At 41.6% G+C, this 24,578-nt stretch overlaps 1 long non-coding RNA gene across 1 annotated transcript in view; it reads left to right on the top strand.

The window, feature by feature from the left end:
- Window positions 1-24,578, top strand: part of LOC135109170 (uncharacterized) — a 165,368-nt gene that overhangs the window by 133,750 nt on the left and 7,040 nt on the right. The window contains exon 3 of the long non-coding RNA XR_010272602.1: window positions 3,418-3,487. This is a non-coding gene — a long non-coding RNA (uncharacterized LOC135109170). The remainder of the gene's footprint in view (window positions 1-3,417; window positions 3,488-24,578) is intronic.

Raw genomic sequence — 24,578 nt, forward strand, 5'->3', positions numbered from 1 at the left:
TGGTGGAGGTCGGGGCCGCAGGTCGAGGCTAATGGCGATGTCAGACTCCCTTACCCGAGTCCCGCTTCGTCTATTTCACCTCGCATTGTAAACTTTGGTATTAATCTAACTTGGTGGCGGCCTTGAGCGTCAGGAGGACGAAGCCAACTTGAGAACTTGTCGGGTTTGACGCCTCACACTAACCAACTGGTGAGGCCAAGTTTTCACCAACCTTTTACCAGACTGGCGGGGAAAAATCATTCCAGCCTCCACGACCTTTTCACAGAGAGACCCAAGAGGACCCGGTCTTGCCGCCTCCTTTGACGGGACTTTACGGCGTGTTCTCAGCAGGAGCCTCACACCAGGGCAGGAAAATAACACTCTGGCTCTTCGTGAGACTCGCCTGAGAATGTTCTCATTTTGCCGCGAGTCCTGTTGAGTTTTCTTTTCTGTATTGCGCAGGAAGGAAGCGTCTCGCCCAGAAGAGTGAAGGGAAAGTATTCCGTGTGTGTGTGTGTGTGTGTTTTTAAGGAGATTTGCTGTTATTTCTTCTCTCTTATCCTCTCGCTATAGGGTCATCTGTGTTGTCCTCTCTCCTCTCCAACGGTCACTGGGGCACTGGGAAACCTACGTTCTTTCTCCCATAGCAAAAGTATTCAGTGATCTTTATCTTTATTCCACAAAAAATGCGATGGTACTTATACACGTGTCCTTGAAATTGCAATAAAAAGTAATGATAATATCCTTGTATTTCCGCGGAGTCGAGTCAATGGAATACCTTAATTTGTTGCGAGCGCTCGTTTGCATATACCACGAGGGACTCTTTCATGAATATACAATGCTTATAATTTCATAAAGGGATATCTATTATAACCGAGCCTGCTTCCGTCCATATCGCAGAGGCCCTTCGTGTTGTGAGTAATGGTTTGTCAATATTTTAACCTCTGCTGTGATAAAAACTCATTATGAAAGTTTTTATTGCTATTTTCCGAGTTATTTGACGCATCATCTGTTTTCACCGGACACGTTCACTTCCTGGCGCCGACAGTGACAAACAGGGCGTGCGTGGCTGCGGGCAAGCTGCTGACTTCATTGTAACGAGGATGCTTTCACTTTGTTTTCCTCTTGTATTCGTATTTCACTGGATTTCAATAACCAAGAGGCAGCGAGGGGACGTCACCGAGGGCTGGGAACGGCCTGATGTGCGCGATGTCTTGCCCTTCCTGCCTGACGCGGGCGCAAGGTACAACAGGTGCGGCGTGTTCTTTGTGCCTTTGTTTCCTTTTTTTGAAAATTAATAAATAAATGAAATATTGATAATGAAAATGTATTATTGAGACTAAGTGAATGAATGAATTAATAAATAAATAAATAAAGTAATAATAATGAATGTGAAAAAAATACTCGTACTGTTTCTTTTATTTGAATATAATATAAATAAATAAATAAAGTAATAATAATGAATGTGAAAAAAAATACTTGTACTGTTCTTTTATTTGAATATGTAGAAGAATATAGTGAGTGAAAATGCAGGAACGCTTGTCTGTTTACTGAGGAGATATTACATTGTTCACTACACTCACAAAGAAAAATTTAGATCCTCTTATTCTTTTAACTGAATATATGGAAGGATGTCGGGTTTGTGACTGAAAAATGAAGGAACGCTTGTCTGTTTAATACGAGAATTTTACATTGTCTTTTTTTCTTAACCTTTTAAAAGATCAAAATCAAGGTTATAAAAGAAACAGTTTCCCACAACAATAAGGAAAAATGTTGATGCCGGTAAAGAAGAAGAAAAAAAAAAAAAAAACTCCATTATCTGCGTTATAAAGAAAACACTGCTTCTCTGAACTCATGGAAAATAAAACACTTCGCTGTCTTTCATGTATCCTGTAGCTCATCTATTGATTTTTTTTCCCTTAATCGCCAAAGATCTGCCACTCAATCTGTCACGATTGGGAGTGATTATCAAAAGATTAATATATTTACATGATCTGCTGCTTACATTAAAAGATAAAAGAATATAAAAACATTGTTCTCGATATGTTCACGATTTTCTCCTATTTATGAACACGTGTCTTTCCCACAGGTACTCTTCCATAAGCAAGATATGGTTCATGGCATCCTTTCTTCATAGGTATTTCGGTGTACATTCATTCCTCCTCTTCTCTCGTTCAAACTTTCCTCAACTGTCTCTCTATGGTCAGGAACATCGGTTTTATCATTTCGAGAACAAGATTAATTTGTTCATATTGTTCTTTATATTTTTCAGTATGTACCTATTAATTTTCCTCGCTCCGTACCTACAAATGTGTATTCTATCCATGTGATTATTATTTGGCACATCGTTCTTTAATTACTAACCACTCTAAGACCTTTTTGTTTTTGTTCTATAGCCAAACACAATACAGGTCAGAAATGGTATTGTCTTTTTAATCCAGTTTTTCATGTAGATTTTTTTTTTCTAAGATTTCATATATTTCTTTTGGTACTGTAAATTGTTGAATATCGCAGTGAAAGGGTTAATTAAATGTCGCACCATATTCTTCCTCCTCCCTCCCCTGCCTTGTACATCAGTCTTAAGGTCACACCATATTAATCCTTCTCCTTTATGCATCTTTTCAGGGTCATACCGTATTCTTCCTTCTTCCTCCTCCATTCATTTCACATCCGTCTTCTAAAGGTTACATCACTTCCCTCTACAAGTCCACATCCGTCTCTCCAGGGTCACAGTTTATCCCACCCTCTTCCAACTACATGATTTCTAATAGAGAGTGGCAGTTTATTGACAAAAGAAATAGATAAATAAATTAATAAATAAATAAATTTTAAGTTCCACCAAAAAATTACTTGATTTGTCCAATTTAAAAGGAACACAACAGCATCGTGTAGAAGACTAATACAAAATCACAAAAAAAATATTAAAAGTCACATCAATGAATCTATTAACGCCAATAATTACGTACCTAAAACCCCAGCCAAGGCAAACACTAAAAACTCTAAAATAAACTAAAGTAAATCTCAGACTTAAATAAAAGAAAGTATGCATCAGTCTTCTAAAGGTCACAACACAGTCGCCCTTCGACCTCTGTTCCCTTCAGGCCCACGATAACATTAGTTTCTCAAGGTCGGTTTGAGGTTTTTGAGTCAACACTAACACCCAGTAAGAGAAGCAGTGGTGATGTGAGGAAGCCATCAACACTTCACCTTCTGCCTGTGACATCACTCTCTAGATATTGCATCTCTCTTTTATAGATGTTTTTCCTTTCTTCTCTCTTTTCTGGTTATGTTCAAGACTGATGAGGTTTCGTATGTATTTTGCTTCTTTTCCATTATTTTTATTTTTTTTTTTTTTTGTTTCGTATTCGCAATTGATGATGTTTCATATATATATATTTTACTTATTTTTTCTTTCCTTTTTTTTTTTTTTTTTTCCAGCGCGGTGTTTCGTCTTCATTCACCAGTGAGGCTGAGGGATGAGGCATCGATCCACGTCACTCCAGCAGACGTAAGTACCCAATTACTCGCCGCGCGTTGCTTATTTGTGTGACGCTGCAGAGAATTAAGTGGCGAAGATTTTTGGGGTTAATTTATGAGCACTAATACTACAAGACGAGATTACTTTTTTTTTTTGTGCGTGTGTGTGGGGATGGTAAAGACACCCCAGCATTCTCTCTCTCTCTCTCTCTCTCTCTCTCTCTCTCTCTCTCTCTCTCTCTCTCTCTCTCTCTCTCTCTCTCTCTCTCTCTCTCTCTCTCTCTCTCTCTCTCTCTCTCTCTCTCTCCTTTTCATCAGAATTTATCGCGAGTTCATTAAAAGAATCAACATAATTTTTGGAAGGTGAAAATGACAAAGGCTTATATTACCTGGTTTTCCTCCTCGATTTTACTTGTTAATTATTTTCTCTTCCGTCGCAGTTTCCTTCCTAAGAGTGACCACGCAGTACGCATCACTTTATCATCGTTCACGTCACTGGCCTTCACTTTCATCTGAGTTCAGCAAGTTACGTAAAGATAACGAGAAATGATGGCCATATCCACGCCACGGAGGAAGGAAAGCGATAATCAGTTTACTGCAGGAAGACAAAGGACATGAATCGGGCCTTTATTTTTAAACCATTCCTTCCTTTACTCCGTTTTACAGTCTTCTTGTCTTCCTTCGCTCCCCTGAACTCTCTCTCTCTCTCTCTCTCTCTCTCTCTCTCTCTCTCTCTCTCTCTCTCTCTCTCTCTCTCTCTCTCTCTCTCTCTCTCTCTCTCTCTCTCTCTCTCTCTCTCTCTCTCTCTCTCTCTCTCTCTCTCTCTCTCTCTCTGTACCTCGCCACTCCACGTCTCTTCAATCTATTCTTGTGAAGCTCTCGAGGGAAATTCTCCTTTAATTATATTACGGACGCGATTATCTTACTGCACCCTGCTTTCTCTCTCTCTCTCTCTCTCTCTCTCTCTCTCTCTCTCTCTCTCTCTCTCTCTCTCTCTCTCTCTCTCTCTCTCTCTCTCTCTCTCTCTCTCTCTCTCTCTCTCTCTCTCTCTGGCTCTCGCTCTCGCTTTCGGTCTCTCTCTTTCTTGCTCTCGCTCTCTGGCTCTCCAGCTTCCTTGAGTGAAAAATCGCCAAGTTTTACTATTAGATATTCATAGAGCCTGGCCGGGATGATGACGCGAGGCACGGCAGTGTGGGTCCCTCTTCGTGATCCCTTCCCAGTGCTGGCTAAGGTTGTCGTGCGGCATGTCTGAGGTGGCTGGGTAGATGCCAAGAAGGGTTATTTGTGCTTAGATTGGTTAGGTTTGGTAAGTGTTGTTGTGTTGTGGTTCATGGGTGTGGTTGTGCGAGAGAGAGAGAGAGAGAGAGAGAGAGAGAGAGAGAGAGAGAGAGAGAGAGAGAGAGAGAGAGAGAGAAATATATATCCATTTACACGAACCAGCATCAGTCTTTTTTTTATTTTTCATCTTCACCTCTGCTTTGCTGTGGATCTGTTTGTGTGTTTCAGCCTCTATGTTATTGAGATCAGGCTGATTGTGATGCTCAAACTCCCACTTTAGGTTTCCGCTGGTTTGTGTTGCCTGAGATATCCAGAAAAGACAAGGCTAGATTCCATGTTTGTTTGTTTGTTTGTTTGTTTGTTTGTTTGTTTTTCTTTTTATTTATGCATATGTTTACTTCATTATTTATTTTTTCTTTTATTTGTTTGTTTGCTTACTTGGTTTCTCTTTTCTTTTTTTCTTTTTTTTTCTTTCTTTCTCTTTATTTCTGTGCGGAATTATTACCCACATGGCGATATCACACAACCTGGACAACCAATTTCATCTCACTTGTTTAACGCCGTCACTTTAATTATATTCCGGGTACCATTAGAGGATTTAGTTATTTTTATTATTATTATTATTATTACTATTATTTTTTATTTATTTATTTATTTATTTTATTTATTTATTTATTTGTGTGTGTGTGTGTAATGAAGGGTTAAAATTATTTGTGGGTAACTATTCACCATAATTATAACTTTATTTCCTCCATTCTGACCAGCAATTTTTTTTTTTTATAGTTTGGAAATTGCCTCTATTACTAAATGCTCTAATGTCAAGTAAACACATGAATAAAAATTGTTTACAACTCGAATTAAGTAAATTATTGTGAGTATATACGTAAAAAAAAAAACTACAGTAACGTTTTCACAATATTGCCTGATGGCCTATTTTCTTTTTTTCTTTTTTTTTTCTTTTAATAACACTGATTTTGCCCCGATTTTATCTTATATGCGAATTTCGTCTTGAGGAAAGTGGTGCAACAATTTTTCCATTATAATGCAATTTGGCTGGGAAATATGGCGGAAGTGCCACAACGTAATTTGAAGCAGCGAGAAGACGAGGAGGGTTTGGTCATGATGGCGTTACGTTCTGCTGTTCTGAAGGCTTGCTTTTGTTCTTGTCGGTCTATTAATTTAGGCCACAGGAGACGGAAGAGAATTACCAACAAAAATACAGTGCAGATCAGCCATTTTTATTTATTTATTAATTTTTTTATTTTTTTATTTTTTATTATTTTATTTTATTTTTTTTTGAGTATGCGAGTAAAGGAGGTTATGGAGCAGTAATGTATAATCATGAATCGTTATGAAATTGTTCGTGGGAAGTTCGATAAATGCTTTATTTTGCGGAACTAGACATTTGCAGCTCCAGTGAATAACGTCAGAATTAACATTACAATATAATAATTTGTTTTCCCTCTCCTTGGCGCGGTGCTTAGTTGATAAGGGAATTCTATATAAGAATCTGTATAAACATTCGTGACTTCATCTTTCATTATTGCTTCAGTGCTGTATTCATAATGCGTAAATTTATTAATGTGACGTTTTGATTCATTTTTATGCATTATGGAGATCAGTCAAGTGGATAAACGAACAAATGAATAAATAGATAAATTAAATATGAAATGAAGAAAAAAACGCTAAAATGCCGCTCCAGAAAAGAAAGTGAGAAACGAACAAATAAATAAATAAAGAGATAAAATAAATAAACTAAGAAATAAAACAAAATAAATGCCGTTCCTAAAAAAAAAAAAAATAGAAGGAGAAGTGAGAGAGAACCCAATTTATTTTCTGAAGTGTCTTTTACTGCTAAAGATTGATCACGTAGCTGTGTTTCGTTATTTTCTTCTGCTCATTACTTCGAGTCGTGGAGGTTGTGAAGGTGGATGTTTGTCTTCAGTGCTCGTTATGAAGATGCAGTTTGGTTATCTTTATTGCCCTGCGTTGATTATGTGCTACGTTGCATTTAGGTCCTTAGAGAGAGAGAGAGAGAGAGAGAGAGAGAGAGAGAGAGAGAGAGAGAGAGAGAGAGAGAGAGAGAGAGAGAGAGAGAGAGAGAGAGAGAGAGAGAGAGAGAGAGAGAGTTGTTTGTGACGTTAGAACCTTCATTGTTTCTTCTCATTTCCATTCTCCTTTCTCACGTCTATTTTTTACTTCTTCCTTATTCTTGGGATCATCTCCTCCTCCTCCTCCTCCTCCTCCTCCTCCTCCTCCTCCTCCTCCTCCTCCTCCTCCTCCTCTATCATATAAATCTTCAGCGGTGAAAGTTCTCTAATTTATGAGTATGGATTTTCTTTTATTCGGTGATAAATAGGAGGCGTCACAGATTTGCATTGATCCTCCAAAATACTCTCTCTCTCTCTCTCTCTCTCTCTCTCTCTCTCTCTCTCTCTCTCTCTCTCTCTCTCTCTCTCTCTCTCTCTCTCGCTCTCGTTCCCTCTCTCTACAACAGCAAACAGGAACTAACTTTCTAATATTTTTAAGTTAGCAGCGGAAATAAATAATAGCGTGAATGATAGAATGAGGCTTTTTACTTCACCTTTTTTTTTTTTTTAATCAATTTTGGAGGATGAAAAGTGAAAGCGACGCCGCTACTGAAAAAGAAAGTGATATGGCCATTAAGGGAAGGCAATTTGCGCGGCGAATATTGGAGAATCAATTATACGACGTGATGGAGAGGCGGAAAAGTTCAGTGACGTATGTGTGTAATAGGTACCCGCCCCTGACCAATTACCTACCTGCTCCGCCTGCTGGAGGGAAAGTGTGCGTCGCGTAATTCCCGCTTAATTAGAGGAGAGTCTTTGTCCGTGTGTAACTTCGGGGTATTAGAGGTTATGTATTTGATGCTTACCGTAAGTTTCTTCTTGGTTAGTTATTTCCATGAATGTTTCTTCTGTAAGATCTCCGTAAACATTCTGACATTTGAATCATCGTAGGTTAGGTTAGGTTTGATTGGTTAGGTTAGGTTAGATTTGATTTGGTTTAGTTCGGTTAGTTTAGGTTACGTTGTGTTGTGTTGGGATAGGTTCAGTTAAGTTAGGTCAGATTAGGTTGGGGAACGTTAAGTTAGGTTAGGATGGGTTGGGTTGGGTTGGGGAACATTAGATTAGGGTAAGGTAGGTGGAGAGCCTTTTCATGGAGGCAGTAAATGGACGATATTGTATATTTGATTTCTTATATCTGATATTCCTTCCAGGTGAATAATCCCTTATAATAAACTTGACATATTATGATCGTTTATTAAGTTTGGTTGTATGTGGTTAGGTTACGTTACGTTATGTTAGGTTGTTAGCTTTAGTTTGGTTAGGTCAAATTAGGTTTTGGCTCGGATAGGAAACTTTATCATTAAGAGGAATAGTTTTAGGTGAAATATCCTGGTCCAGCCTTCATGGATAGAAATAACCGAGGTGGAATTTGCATAGAAGCGTCCAGCAGAAATTCTGTTTTGCTGGAAGTTTGACTTTGGTGAGTTTTACATGTTCTTTTGAAGTTGTGGAATATTAGTGGGTGGAATTAGCTTACCTTGGATTTGCACATAAGCGTATAATATAAATTCTGTATTAATGAAAGTTTTCCTTTGGTGAATTATGTACGTTCCTTTGAAATGAGGACAAAAAGCACCAATATTCCCTGTGCTGGGCGGCGCGGTGGCAACAGAGACGCGAGCCGGGCTGATGAAATTAAACGACAAGAACAAGAAAGGAGGGAAATATATATTGCCTCCTTGACAAGAAAATGAGAACACCTGGGCAAGATATATTACCTGGCGGCACTGGTGGCGCTCACTGGCGGCCTGGTGATGAATGGACGCCCACCCTGACGCTTGTCCTGCCCAGCTGAAGCCCTTGTTAATCTCCCTCTGTCTTATTTTTCCTTCTCTTTACTGGACGCTTCACTTGGCTTCACGTTTTCCCCACGAGCAATCTTATGGTTCACATGTTGAAAAGTTAATGTTTCCTCACCCTCTTCATGAAACAAAGGTACATTTACATAATCATAAATCCTGCTGTTATTCTACTGTTTTACTTTTACTTTTGTTCAACATATTCATAAATCTTACTGTTTTCCTTTGTTTTTCCCTTTTATTCAGCATATTCATAAATCATAATGTTTACCTTTTCCTTTCAGTCAACATTTCATGTCGTTCACTTGTGTTTTACTGACCAGCAATTTGAGGTTAGGTATTGCAAAACGACTTATTATTATTATTATTTATTTATTTTTATTTTTTTGCAATACATAAGTCGTTTTTAAACATACTCAGAAATCCGTCTGTACTTTTCATTTTCAATTAACTTTTCACATCGCTTTTTTTGTTCCTTACTGACAAACAATTCCAGACAATTTATTATAAGAAAAAAATATAGTTAATTTTCTCTCTGGTTCTCAAATAAAAGTCCATTACTTGTAAATTAGAGACCCTTGAAGAAAAAAAAAAGATATCGTGAAAGCTTCGTGCCTGAAAAGCCGTCCACTTTCCCTTTCCTTCCTTCACCTGGTTAGTCTCAGAAGGACAGGTAATTAGACATCAAGAATATTAATTTGCAGTCCGCGTCTGTGCGCAGGCGAGGAGAAAGGAATAAAAATGGCAAGGTCTGGACTCTCAGGAGGGCGAGGGGAGGGAGTGATACATTATTGGATATGAGAGCTAATGGATGGAACGCCCGAATCCCTTAAGCAGCCAAATGGAGGAAGTATTAGCGACGTTGCCGGGCGAGGGAGCCAAGCGGGGCCAACTCAGGTAGTGTTTTTATCTCTTCTTTTCCATTGTAGCCTGGCGTCGTGAGCTGAGTGGCTTTGCAGGGAGGGGGTGCTTGTGCTGTGCTTCTTAGGGAAGTTTTTTTTATGTATACAGCTGCTGCTGCTGCTGCTGCTAGTACTACTACTACTACTACTACTACTACTACTACTAATAATAATAATAATAATAATTCTAATGATAATAATAATAATAATAATAATGATAATAATGACGCTTTTATTACCACAGCTGCTGCTGCTGCTGCTGCTACTGCTGCTGCTGCTGCTGTTGCTGCTGCTGCTTCCTTACCACTTTCACGAAAAATAATGCAACATTCAATAAAAGTACAGGAATATTGCGTAGAGAAAAAAAATAAAGCGAGGGAGGCACACGCATAAATCATACAATGTTTGTTTGGAGCTGCGGCTGGCGCTGGCTAGACGGGGATTAATTTATTCAGTGGCCCATTGTGTGGCAGAGGGGACGCACGCACCCAATACACGTACACACACGCGCCTACCACCCTCCCCACCCACACACACAGAGTAATGTACCCAAGCCGAGCCATAATGTTCCTCTTTTAGGTAACTCAAACTGTCCATCACTTGCTCGCATTTCAAAGCCTTTCACGGGTTTCCCATCACAAGGAAATCACTGCAAAATATGAGATAATCTAAACTTTATCAAGCAGAGGGGAGTAAACTTTGCACTCGAGAAAATAACGTGAAAAATGGATCCAGTAAAGCTCGACTTGCTTTAGCTCATGAGTGGCTTTGAGGAAGATGGAGAGAGAACAGCTCTTGGCGCCTTTGTTACCCACTGACTGAAAGAATACAGTTTCACAAGTATAAACCGTGGTATTTCAAAATAATAAAATGGTCACCTGCTGTGCATTATTGTATTTGTAGTTAGTCATGTTCAGTTGTCGAGTAACTTTCTGCACTCACTTCTACTGTTTTCTGTTTTCCTTTAATTTTGTCCTCTAATCTGCTGGCACTCTAGTAACAATTCCTCACAACTGAGAAATTCTTAGCACATCAGAGAACTTAGGATTGAGAAGTGACTGTAACTCAACTCTTAACAAGTACTGTACGTCTGAAAATCCGTCTTTAAACCAAAACAAAAGATAGAGAAGCAAAACAGGTAACCCCGTCGACTACATTAATAGCAAGTACATTTGTGCCTTTGAGTTCTCCCTTCTGTAAACCGAAAAATCAAAACAAGACATAATACACCTCTTCGGAGAGCATTGCAAGCAGGTCTGTGTCTTTAAGTTCTCCCAGGCAATGAGTGTCGTCTGGTGGAAATGAATAATAACACGTTGTAAAGAAATGCACCGCTTGTCATGTACCGTCCTCTGCTCTGCCTTCCCTGTGGTTCAATAGCCCCCACTCACCTCCTCCTCCTCCCATCTCCCCTATCCGTCCATGTCTCTGAGTTCTCCCTAGCAATGAGTGTCACCTCGTGGGAATGAACAAGAAGACTGTAAAAGAAGACAAGGTCATCATCTGCCGCCCTCTGTTCTCTTTTCCTTGGGTCGATAGCCTTCGCTCACCGTATTCTCCTCCTCCTCCTTCTATCCATTCCTTCTTCTCCTCCTCCTATTCCCTTTTCTGGAGCGTAGAATCTTGCCAGTGGATTAGGACCTTATCGTGACCTAACATTCCTAAACACACGGTATCGACTCCCTCGCATCAATATGACCTGACCTAATCACTTTACTTTGGAGATGACTCCGCGCGCCCCAAATTTATGTGCATCCTTATGACGTATTTTGCATTCTTGGCGGCAGTTATTTCGTTGACTTAATCTCGCTCCTGTAAAAAGAAGCAGCGCGACTTTCTTTGAAGCTTCTCCTGATTGGCTGCTGGGCACGTGACGAACGAGGCTTGGCGGGCTGGGCTAAATTTTATGCTTTGATGAACACGTGTGTGTGTGTGTGTGTGTGTGTGTGTGTGTGTGTGTGTGTGTGTGTGTGTGTGTGTGTGTGTGTGTGTGTGTGTGTGTGTGTGTGTGTATTTTACGAGCAGACACACAAGACCTGACAGGGAGGAGCGAAAGGAAAGGACACGTGCTCTGCCAGGTGTCCCATTACTCTCCAGGTAACGAGCCGCACTGTTTTCTTCTCTTCCAAAACTTCCTTCCACACAACAAAGAAATATTGCCATGAAAAAAAAAAAAAAAACACCGAGGAAAATGCGTGGGATAAATACAATCGTGTGTGGAATATAAACTAATAGAGTATAATCTGATTTTCTTTTACTTTTTTTTTTTGCCAGAGGTTATAGATTTTTACTAAATTACCTTGAAGTATACTTTGGAAAAAAAAACCCACAAAATTACTTCCCTAACTGAAAAGGAAGTTCATTAAATTTGGGACGGATCTTGTCATAACTTTTGCAAGAACTGATTATTAGAAAAAGTGAACTGTATTTTTTTTATTCCTTCCTCTCTGACGTGGTTGTATTGTTGTGTTTCCTGTACCTTTACTTATTTTGTATGTGTGGGTGGATGGATGTATGCGAGTGTTTTTAAGCGAAAGGATGGATATGTGTGGGTGCCCTTACGTGTATTTTTGGCACTCATACAATAATTAACATCCAGTAAAACTAATCACTGTATGGGAATTTCCACGCCTAAAACAAAATCAAAATATCTTTATTCACTCGTAAATCTAAACACAAAATAAAAAGAATGGAAAATGATAGCATTCTACGTCATCATTGAAAAAAAATCACCACACACACACACACACACACACACACACACACACACACACACACACACACACACACACACACACACACACACACACACACACACACAACGCTCTCCACTGGACGTGTTGAAAACTTTAATATCGGGCCATCATCATATATCTCTGCTTCTCTTCTGACTTCTCCACCCTAAGGCCCCGTCATTTCTCAACCCCGGGCGGTGCTCTCAACTTTTCCTCCGCCACCAAGAGGACCATATTCTGAAACACCTCTGCGCCTCACATCCACTACACTCCAAAGGCTCAAGTTGAAGCTACACTGATTTTTTTTGGATATTTTTATGGTTCTAGAGATAGACTGACAGTATTTCTAGATTATGAACTGGAGAAACAGTCTTGAGAACCAGGTTAATCATCTCTGTGGCCTTTGAAAATAATCCTGGTGAGAAAGCGAAGGGTTTTATAGTACAGGCCAGAATGTCATCGCTTTCAGCTTTACCGCCGTCCTTCCACGTCCTTCCTCCTTGTGCCCCTCGTCCCTTCGTCGCCTACTTCATCCCCTCACTCGCCACTCACCGCTGCGCCGCCCACCACTCGTTGCTTTCCAAATAAACGGCTTTCACCGCCACCGCCAATACCGCTTCTTTCTCATTTATCGTTTCTTCTCAGTCGCCTTTTGCTTCTTCTTCTTCCTCTTCCTCCTCCTCTTCTTTTACCGCCGCCGCCTCCTCCCCTTTCTCCTACTCTTCACATTTTCTTCTTCACTTTTTTTCTTCTTTTCCTTCTCCTCCTCCTCTTCCTCTATTTCTTTTCGACTCTCCTCCTCCTCCTCCTCTTCCTCTATTTCTTTTCGACTCTCCTCCTGCTCCTGCTCCTGCTCCTGCTCCTCCTCCTCCTCCTCCTCCTCCTCCTCCTCCTCCTCCTCCTCCTCCTCCTCCTCCTCCTCCTCCTGCTCCTGCTCCTCCTCCTCCTCCTCCTCCTCCTCCTCCTCCTCCTCCTTCTCTTCGACTCTCCTCTCTTCGTCTTTATCTTTCACCTCGTTATTGGTCGACTTCATATTTTCCTCCGTGTGTGTGTGTGTGTGTGTGTGTGTGTGTGTGTGTGTGTGTGTGTGTGTGTGTGTGTGTGTGTGTGTGTGGTGGAAGTCTAACAGTCATTATATCATAGTCGTATTTTAATTCAACTTACTTTTTTTTTGTTTTTGTTTTTGCAACGTGATTAAATATTTTCCCGGGCGGTCTCCTGTGTTCCGTCCCTCACATTTTAATATTTTGCACTCGGTAGACGGAAAGCGGCTTAAGTTTTGCCCTCGTTCATTTTACCTCGAAGGCTTTCATTGTACCCCTGATTTTTTTTTTCTTTTTTTTTTTCTTTTTTTTACGGCAAATAATTTAATGAAGAAATACACACTCTGTCTGTCTCTGTCTGTCTGTCTCTCTCTCTCTCTCTCTCTCTCTCTCTCTCTCTCTCTCTCTCTCTCTCTCTCTCTCTCTCTCTCTCTCTCTCTCTCTCTCTCTCTCTCTCTCTCTCTCTCTCTCTCTCTCTCTCTCTCTCTCTCTCTCTCTCTCTCTCTCTCTCATGCAGCACAGACGAAGTGTTCCATCAACAGCAGCAATACATTATTCATACGCCTTCTTCTTTTATAGTGAAAGGGATTGTATTTTTTAATCAATTTTTCCCCTTCTTTTCTCCCCTTCCCTTCTATTTCCAACGTAGCTCCCTCTTGCTATCCCCTCTCCCAATCTCTCTCTCCCTTGTGGCCTAGGGAATAGTGGGGGGTTCCTGTAAATATTCCTACTTTTTTTTTTTTTACTTTCTTCCCTTCCCACATTCCTTTCAAAATCTGAGGGTTTTGCTCTGTAGGTACCCGAATACTTTTTTTCTTTTTTTTTCTTTTTTTTTCTTTTACTGGGGGTATTCTAGTTGTGGGATATTTTCGAAGGCTTGTTACTTTCTTTTCCTTCTTCACTCATGCAGTTTTCTCCCTTACAGTTTTCTTTATTTTGTGTTTTCTTCTTCTTTTCTGCTTTCGTGTCATTTTGTTTTCTTCCCTGTTGTCTTTGTTTTTTTTTTCTTGAGTTCTAGTCCTTGTCTTTGCCCTCCTTCTTTTCCTCAGTGCTCTTTTTCTTTTACCTTATTTTCCTCCTCCTCCTCCTCCTTCTTCAGTCGTAATCTAGTTGTTGCATCGCCCTAAATCACTGAATCCCTTCCTCCTCCTCCTCCTCCTCCTCCTCCTCCTCCTCCTCCTCCTCCTCCTCCTCCTCCTCCTCCTCCTCCTCCTCCTCCTTTTGCTCTCTCGTTCTATTTCCTCTCCTTTGGTCTCCTCTGCTCTGCTTTCTCTATAGTTAGCATTTTAGTTAGGTAGGTAACATTAACGTGTGCTTGCAAGATTTACGTTAACATTTCCCTTTGTGTTGTGCAATTGCATCCCCCAACTCCTCGTCCTCCTCTTCCTCCTCCTCCTCCTCCTTATCCTCCTCCTCATCCTCCTCCTCCAGAGTGAGAGGCAATCTGTGTTCGTTCTCGTCAGTTGAATCGTTCACTTTTCCTCGGCCATTACCCTCCCACGCCCACGCCAGGAAGCATCACGCACCTGCTCCGGCCCTCCGCCCACCACCCACTGCCCTGCCTACTTGCTCCTTTCTACCGCCACCGCCGCCACCACTTCAGCTGCCTGTCGTCCATCTGTTCTTGATAGAAGTTGTATCTTAAATGTTTAGATATATGACCCGTGTAGTAAGATTAGTGTTGTAAAAGCATATTGACAGTAATAACTTGCCCTCATTCTTAGTTCTCTCTAATCTTTCCTTTCCTTGTAAGCATACCTTCTCTCTCTCTCTCTCTCTCTCTCTCTCTCTCTCTCTCTCTCTCTCTCTCTCTCTCTCTCTCTCTCTCTCTCTCTCTCTCTCTCTCTCTCTCTCTCTCTCTCTCTCTCTCTCTCTCACTGTTCCTCTTAACTTTCCATTCTCGATACGTGTCAATCCTTTCTCTCCTTAGATGTTTCCCTTGTCTGCTACTCTCTCTCTCTCTCTCTCTCTCTCTCTCTCTCTCTCTCTCTCTCTCTCTCTCTCTCTCTCTCTCTCTCTCTCTCTCTCTCTCTCTCTCTCTCTCTCTCTCTCTCTCTCTCTCTCTCTCTCTCTCTCTGCTCCTAATAGCTTCTCTTTTGCTCATGTGATACCCGCCGCTAAGAGTGTAATAGCAGTTCACATCCCCTTCCTCGTTTTCTTTGTGATAATCTGGTGCGATTCGGTCCTTCCATTGTCCGTCCATTAGCATCATGTACTGTTCGTAATGGTGTAGTTGTCTTATTTTCTTTCTCTGTCTTGGTTTTGATGCTTTTCTTGTTTACCTGTTTTTTTTTTTTTTTTTTTTTTTTTACTTGGCGATGTAATGTTGTGGTTTTGTGCTGGGAGGATTTTATGAGGGTGCAGTTTCTTTATTTTTCTTTTCCTCTGGTCTTATTTGTTTCTTTCTCTTTGTCTTGGTTTTGGTGCTTATTTATTTATTTATTTATTTATTTATTTATTTGTTTTGTTTTCTTGTACTCTCGTTGTGGTTTGTAATGGTTTTGTAATTGGAGTCATTTTTTTTTTTAACGGCGTAGTTGTCTTTCTCTTTCTCTGTACATGTTGTGTTATGTTTATTTTCTTTTTTTTTTTTTTGCCCGTTTTCTTCTTGTTCTTTCATTGTGGTTTGTAATGGTTTACTAATGGGAGGAATAATGGGTTATTTTCTCTTTCCTCTGTCTAGGTTGTCATGTTTCTTATTTTCCTGATGGTATTTTATATATATCTATTTTTTTTTCATTTTTCCTCCTTGCCTTCTGCTATCTGAAAGTCCATTTGCAGGAGGAGCCCTTTGCAACTTGATATCTCCGCTCTTTTATTCTTTCTAACTTCACCTCTATCCAGTTACTCCGCACTCCTTTACTTTTTGCAACTCTCTCTCTCTCTCTCTCTCTCTCTCTCTCTCTCTCTCTCTCTCTCTCTCTCTCTCTCTCTCTCTCTCTCTCTCTCTCTCTCTCTCTCTCTCTCTCTCTTTCTCTCTCTCTGCACTCTTTCACAATACTCTTTTTCGTCCCAAGCGAGGAGGGCAAAGAAGAGAGGAAAAATACACAACTCTATCTATCCCTTAACCTTTTACTTCAGCCAAACTAAAAGCCGCTGTTTGCCTCACCTGCTGTAAGGTCTACTGCTTCCATTATCCCTTTCCTACCTCCATTTTTCTTTTTATTCTCGTGTTTCTTCCGTTCTTCCATATTTCTTTTCGTTAATCGCCCTGCTCTTCTCTCATGTCCAAATTGTTGTATTCCTCTTCCATTCATCCCCTACTGCTTCTGTTATCCATTTTCTACTTCCATTTTTTGTTCTGTTTCTTCAGCTCTTCCATATTTCATTTTGTCAATCCCCAGCTCCTCTCATGTCCCAGTTTTTTTTTTTTTTTGTTTCTTCCTTTTCCATCGTTTTCTCCCTCAATTTCTGCTTTTGCCCTTTCAGTGTTCTCCATTTCAACGTGTTTTTTTTTTTTTTTTTTTCTGTCTTCGTTCCCCAGTTACGCTATTTCGCTCGTCATTCCCTCTCCCTTTCTTTTATTTCACTTCCCTTTCTCTGTCTTTCTCTCTCTTCTCTTCTCGTATCATATTCACAACCCCCTTTTCACTATCATCGTCTGCCCATTTTTTTTTCTCTCTCTCTCTCCTTACTTCCCTGCTCCTATTAATATTCTCGTCTCCCTTTGCAAGTGTACAGCCTCCTCTTAGTTTTCTCTTTTCTGTCCATCCTATCATTGTTCATATTTCCCTCCCCCTCTTTCCCTCTTTTTGTCTCCTGTTCCTCCTCCCCTCATGCTGGTACTCGCATTTCCCTGCCTCTCGCCTTGCAAATGGTTTAACTTGCTGTTTCCCCTTTTATCTCCTATACACATTATCATTTCTTTGTCGTATCCTTCTCTCGTTACTCCTCTTTCCATCTCATCCTTGTTCACTGTTTTGCGGTTTATTTCTTCTTTTTTTTTCTGTTGTATTTTTGTTTATTTCTTTATTTGGGGTGATTATTCTTAGTAGCTTTTGTCATAAGTTACGTTTGCTTATTTTTTTTTCGTGTTATTTTCATGTAAGTTGTTTTCTTTTACCGTATTTTTTTTTGTTGGGTTATTCTTCTTAATTCTTGTCTAAAATTATCTTTTTTTTTCGTATTGTTCTCACCTAATTCGTTTTTTTTCCTGCACATCTCTGCGTATTGTGTTTTTACTTTTGTTTTAATTTTCCTCTTTCCCGCAAAATTCCTCTTCCTCCCCCTTTTCACTTCCTTTAGATCTAACCTTCAACCTTTTTACTAGTTCTTTTTTTTTTTTTTTGCACAACCTCTACATCCTGTGAACTTCTTTCTGCGTATTCTTTACTTTACGAGTAGTTTTCCTTTTTCTCCTCACACCAAAGTCCTGTTCCTCCCCGTTTCACATCCTTAACCTCTAACCTTCTTCCTTCCTTTTTTTTTTTTTCTGTTCGCTTTTTCTCTCTTTCATGCTCCCATCCACTCTCGGTCACTCTTCACTCCTGCCTCCGTCACACCGTTCCCTTCCTCTCTTAATGCAATATACATGTGAAGGGACTCGCCTCGCCCAACCAGGTGAAGTGTGCTGCCCTTGACTCTGTGACCAAGCTGTGTCAAGGCTGCCCTCACACCTTATGTTTACCAGACCCTTCCCTCTCCTCTTCTTCCTTCCTTTACATGTTCACGCGACGCCTCTCTCTCTGACTCACTGTGTCTCTCTGTCACTGTCTTTTCTGTTTCCCTGTTTGTTTCTGTCTCTTTCTCTGTTTCCGTCTCTCTCTCTCTCTCTCTCTCTCTCTCTCTCTCTCTCTCTCTCTCTCTCTCTCTCTCTCTCTCTCTCTCTCTCTCTCTCTCTCTCTCTCTCTCTCTCTCTCTCTCTCTCTCTCTCTCTCTCTCTCTCTCTCTCTCATCCCCTCCTAGAAAAAGTCATTGCCTCATCATTTATGTGTGTGTGTGTGTGTGTGTGTGTGTGTGTGTGTGTGTGTGTGTGTGTGTGTGTGTGTGTGTGTGTTAATCCTTTCGTAATCGTAAATACAGATAAGCAACGTTAACGATTAAAGATGATTCATTTGAAGATAGACAAATCTCGTGAATTTTGAAACATGAACGTCAACACACACACGCACACACACACACACACACACACACACACACACACACACACACACACACACACACACACACACACACACACACACACGCAACACGCAACACGCTTTCCGGGAACACCAGAAATAGTCATCGATACAGGGTCAGCTGAGGGTCGCCGCCGCTGCGCTTCCCACTTGAGCCATTCCCATTCCAGGTTTTCAGTCTACGAGTGGATTACCTTTTTGGCTTTCCTTCGTTATCTATAGTGATTTTTTTTTCTTTTTTTGTTCGGAATTGTAAAGCGTGTAGTCATTATCATCAGCTTCCTTCCCGCATAACATTAGTGAATCCTGTGTGTGTGAGATTGAGGTTTCTTTTTCAAGTCACGTCTTGTAGTCACGTGATACATTCTTATTTAAGTTGTTCCTTTGTCTATTGTACGCGACGCGCCTTTCTCCTTTAATGGGGACTACACGTCGCCACGCCGCGGCCTGACGGTCAGGCGAGGCAGCCGAGCGTGTGTTGCATCCCCTGCCTGATGGTCCCGGCCTGGCGCCGCGCTGCCCAGCCAGCCACCAGCCACCCCGGAGGCAGGCCAGCTCGAGGGACTCTCATCTTCGCCATCATATAAGGAACTGTGCTCTCAAGAACATTGGCCACATCGTGACAGCTGGAACAAGATCAAAATACAAAAGAAAAATGATAGTGTTAGACACACTCAACCACACCATTGGCTGCAGGCTGGTGATCGTACGAATTTCATCAAAGATATGAGTCCATTGAAAAGTTTTATGTAACATAATAATATAACATGACAATCAGATTGACTCTGAAACGCTGTCATTTTAATGTTCAACATATTAGGTGGAAATTTTTTCGCGCCCTCATGTCATAGAGACTCGTCTCGTTGTAACGTCAATTTGCGGCGTCCACCTGTGGGCAAGTGACGGTGATGCAAATAATGTGCTGCGTGTCATCGCCAGACAGGGAATGTTCAGTGGGTGAGGTTATGAAGTGGCGGTGCCGGTGCGGCCATCAGGCAGCGAGGCGTGGGCGTGATGGCACACGGGTGCAATGTAAGGCATTATTCATTAGCGCCTGTGTGTCTGGGAAAGAGAAGCAGCAGCAGCATAATGACAGTAATTTGTCTCGTTGTTTTCCTCATTCCCTGCCATAATGAATTTCATCTTCGTCACCCATTCCGTCACATTTTCAGTGTCTTGTTAATCTTTGGCTTGTCTGTTATTTCTTACACCATCAGTTAAGGCTTTGCAATAGGTAAATTATTGGCGCTCTCACGAGTTTGTGTGGGATTACCTTCGTGTGGGGAAGCCAGTGTGTGTGTGTGTGTGTGTGTGTGTGTGTGTGTGTGTGTGTGTGAGAGAGAGAGAGAGAGAGAGAGAGAGAGAGAGAGAGAGAGAGAGAGAGAGAGAGAGAGAGAGAGAGAGAGAGAGAGAGAGGTGCGTGCCTTTTCCTCAATAGCAAAGCAGCTGAAGAAATGAAGAATAACACGCTTTTTCTTCTGTCTCACCAGTGTCGTATTGTTCATTTGGAAATACCAGTGTAAAAGATTTTCAAGTTTGCTTTTCATATCTAGTGTTTTGTTGTTCGCCCTCCCCCCCCACCATGCAGCTAAAACCATTGTTCAAAGCTCCCTTACTATTCGCATCATTATTTGGCAGAAGCGTTAGCAGCCCGTGCCTTACGGTTTCTGCCGCGCACCCTTCCCGAAGGCATCCCTGTTCCCAGCTGAGGCATGTAAATAAAGAATGGCAAACATTCTCCCTGTGAGCGCCGCGGCGGATCCCCTGCAGGCGGGGCGCGATGCTTGCCTTCGCCCTCGGAAAGACAAGCGAGTGTAGAACGCAAAAGGTTTCCAAGCTCTCACAGATTACCTCGGTTTTCGCCTTGTTTATTGTAGCGTCGCCCAAAGCGTTTTAATTCCACGTTGTTGCGTGTAAATGGAAGTAAGTCCCTCAATTTGCTTTTCCGCGCTGCTCCTCCTTCGCCAAGTTACGCTTAAATGGAAATGCATTCAGCGGGACCCGGGAAATATATTGATATTAGCATGTGTTACCTAGGAAACCCTCCCCGAATTATCTGGTTTTCTGCTGTCTTGTATAAGCATGTTGTTACACGTGAATGTGTGTGTGTGTGTGTGTGTGTGTGTGTGTGTGTGTGTGTGTGGGTGGATGGGTAGAGTTAGTGGGTTGGTAAAGAGAGAGAGAGAGAGAGAGAGAGAGAGAGAGAGAGAGAGAGAGAGAGAGAGAGAGAGAGAGAGAGAGAGAGAGAGAGAGAGAGAGAGAGAGAGAGAGAGAGAGAGAGAGCCCACTAGTATGCCAGTAAGTGCAGGGTGAGGAAGCTGTGTGGCCGCACATTCCGTACCATAAACTTTGAAATAACGAGAGTTGTTAGATAAAACTTTTGAACCCATGTCATGATTTTATACGTATTAGTGAAATAGTATTATGATGAAAATAGTATTTGTTGGTAAATAGATAAATAGATAGATATAGAGAAAGATAGATAGATGTGTGTGTGTGTGTGTGTGTGTGTGTGTGTGTGTGTGTGTGTGTGTGTGTGTGTGTGTGTGTGGGTTCACGCTTTCTGCCTCAGGAAAGCAACAAACGCATGAGTTTCTCTCTCTCTCTCTCTCTCTCTCTCTCTCTCTCTCTCTCTCTCTCTCTCTCTCTCTCTCTCTCTCTCTCTCTCTCTCTCTCTCTCTCTCTCTCTCTCTCTCTCTCACACACACACACACACACACACACACACACACACACACACACACACACACACACACACACACACACACACACACACACACACACACACACACAACCCACGTTATAATGATGCAACCTTTCCGTTCCACTCACATTTTTCCAGCGTGTTGCCGCATTCACTCATCCCCTGCTTGGCTTTGACGTTTCGATAACTCAATTTGACGCTTCGCAAACTGAGGTCCGGCGTCTGATGCACATTTGCTTCCAACCTCCATCATATTATTAATCAGCGGGTCACAGTGACAAGCGATATGCACATCAAACGCCGCCTCATGCCCCATCGAGCTGAAGTCACCGTGCACGCGTCAACAATTCTGGTTATGCCTCCAGTAGCTGGTTCCAGCTGTGGGTTGTGTCTTGCCTGGTGTTAGTCTTATTTCGTGTGTAGTTGGGACTTGTGAAGGTGAAATGTGCTTGTTTGAATCCCATTTTTTGTTGCCTGTCTTTCTAAATAATATAATAATGATAATCGGTGTATTGATATGACAATTGTTACACTGAAAATATACAATGGGCTTAACATTACACTTAAGGTTAATCTCCTTTTGCCTGTTTGTCTTTCCATCTCTCTCTCTCTCTCTCTCTCTCTCTCTCTCTCTCTCTCTCTCTCTCTCTCTCTCTCTCTCTCTCTCTCTCTCTCTCTCTCTCTCTCTCTCTCTCTCTCTCTCATGCCCTTTTTCACTCATTCCTTTGTTTTCAATATTTGCATACATCGCCATTCGCCTTAATAATGAAAGTCGCGCTCGTGCGGAAATACGAGCCAGCATAAGAGGATGAAATATGTAAAGCGATAGAGAAATTAAAGAGCAAAACGAACCGTCATTGGAAAGGAGATGAAGATTAATAGGAAAGCACGAAAACAGTTAATAAAAAATTCTGTCTGTCTGTGTGTGTGTCTGACTTTATTTATTTTATTTTACTTTCTTTCCTTCAGTCTCTTTTTCTTCCTTCCTTTTTTCTTTCTTTCCTTCTGTTTGTCTGTTTACATGTCTGTTTATATGCCTGTCTGTCTGTCTGTCTCTGTCTGTCTGTCTGTCTGTCTGTCTGTCTGTCTGTCTGTCTGTCTGTCTGTCTCTCTCTCTCTCTCTCTCTCTCTCTCTCTCTCTCTCTCTCTCTCTCTCTCTCTCTCTCTCTCTCTCTCTCTCTCTCTCTCTCTCTCTCTCTCTCTCTCTCTCTCTCTCTCTCTCTCTCTCTCTCTCTCTCCCTTCCCCTCGCTCCCCTTCCCCCTCGCTCCCCTTCCCCTCCCTCCCTCCCTCTTCGTGGCTCGGGGTGGCAAGGTCGCGTGGCTGGGAGCAGCGAGGCAAACTAAGTAAACACCCAGAGCTAATTTCCTTCCCCGACTCTTCGCATATTTAACCCGCCGCTCCTGTTGTAGTCCGCCTGGCAGAGTCACTCCTGGAAAAGGCACTCAGGACGATTCATTATCTGACTGGCTGGCTACTGAAGTGGTGGAAAAAAAAAATAAAAAAAGGTAAGGATTCGGCTGAGTTTAATTATTTTTTTTTCCTCCGTTCACGCAAGACGACTCGTGTTGATCGGATTCATTAGACTTTTAATTGATCATTGGTTGGATTTAGAAAGTGTGTGTATATGTTTGTTTTTTATTGTTATTATCTAGGGGGTTGTAATGTTCGTGGTTTAGAAGAGAGTAGCGGTAATGGGAATAATAGTAGACAGGTAGACAGGTAAGTAGGTTTCATTAGACTTTGCACTGGTCATTATTTGGATTTAGAAACTATGTGTGTGTGTTTTTTTTTATGGTTATTATGTGAGGATTGTAATGTACGTGGTTCAGAAAAGACTAGCGATAATGGGAATAATAGTAGACAGATAGACAGGTAGATAGATATTTTTGTGTAGTTATTGTTTCGTAATGGCGTATGATCAACAACACTAATGAGCCTTGTTTGGTGGTGACTGTGCACTTGTATTGAGGCTAAGACTGGCACTGTGGTTCATGCATTTTTGTTTTATTTAGGTACTTTTTAGCAGCGGGAAAAACGTATGGTAGTTTTGACGTACTTGTAATGACGCATAGGTTTGTAAGCGTGGAAATATACTTGTTAATTGTGTGGTTCTTGGATAACTCATTTTTACTCCTCGGTAAGTGAAAGAATTACTGAGACCTCTTCAATTATGGTAATGATGATGAATTTGACATTGATCCTTGTGGGAGTGCTGATCGTCAGGGAGAGACTGTGAGGTGAGTCATACGTCTGGCGGTGGCGGGGCGGTGGCGGGGCGCGGTCGGGATGGGTGCAGCCTCAGTTATCTGCGAGCTGCCAGTCACGTAGCAGCTTTGGGGTGTCTTGCAGGTGTTGCTTGTTCGTGGGCTGGGGGGTCGTAAGGTTGTTGTGGTTGTGTCTTTGTATGTTTCGCATTTCCAGGAACCAGAGTACTGTTCTGCCGGTACTTTTTATGTGGCTGTATTAAAATAATGCAAGGTTACTTCTTCACGGGCCAGTCATATATTCTCAGTGGTCAGCCCAACCATTGTCACCATGTAACATTTTCAGATATACGACTACTATTAAGCTGGTACTCTTTGTGTAGCGGTATCATGCCGGGTCAGCTGTTCACGTATTGACAGTGGCCAGCATTGCTCCGCGTCCATGAACATGCTGGGTCCTCCTCATAGACAGTGTTAAGTTCTGTTGCTCCCTGGCGTAATCTGCAGGCTCTGAACCTCTCAAACACCACTGAGTTCATAATAAATATAAATGATTATATAAAGATATGTAAATGTAATAATTTTGTAGGTTTGAAAAATGATGATACGTAGATGTATTGGTTATTAGGTAGGTAGTCAGGCAGATAAAATAAGAAGCGATGAATAGATGTCGATTTGGAGCGTAGATCTGTAAAAAAAAAAAAAAAAGCAGCTTGAAACGACATTGAATTATTAAATACAGAGTGTTGATAAGCTGCCTTCGAACGCTTCATTTGAGAGAGAGAGAGAGAGAGAGAGAGAGAGAGAGAGAGAGAGAGAGAGAGAGAGAGAGAGAGAGAGCGTGAAAGGAAAGTTGAAAGGCGGAGTTGGAACGCTCTGTTAAATGTCCGTCATTGACACGAGCCAGTCACTGCACGACGGGAATAACTTCACACAAACTGGACACTCACACTCACTCTTTCACTACGTATTGCAGGCGCCGACGAGCTCCAGCAGTGCACCCCTAACCTACCCAACCAACACGCCGCCAGGAAAGGAGGATGTACCATGCATAAACTAACCCAACCTAACCTACCCTATGCTACCAACACGCCTCTGGGAAGGTAGAATGTACCACGCATAACCTAACCTAACCATAAAGGGAGACTGTACCATGCATAAAACAATCTAACCTAATCTATCTTAACACGCTGCCAAGAAGAGAGAAGGCACCAATATGCCTAACTTAACCTAACCTTATCTTCTA

This window comes from Scylla paramamosain, chromosome 18 (genome assembly GCF_035594125.1).
Source record: "Scylla paramamosain isolate STU-SP2022 chromosome 18, ASM3559412v1, whole genome shotgun sequence".
Taxonomy (NCBI): domain Eukaryota; kingdom Metazoa; phylum Arthropoda; class Malacostraca; order Decapoda; family Portunidae; genus Scylla; species Scylla paramamosain.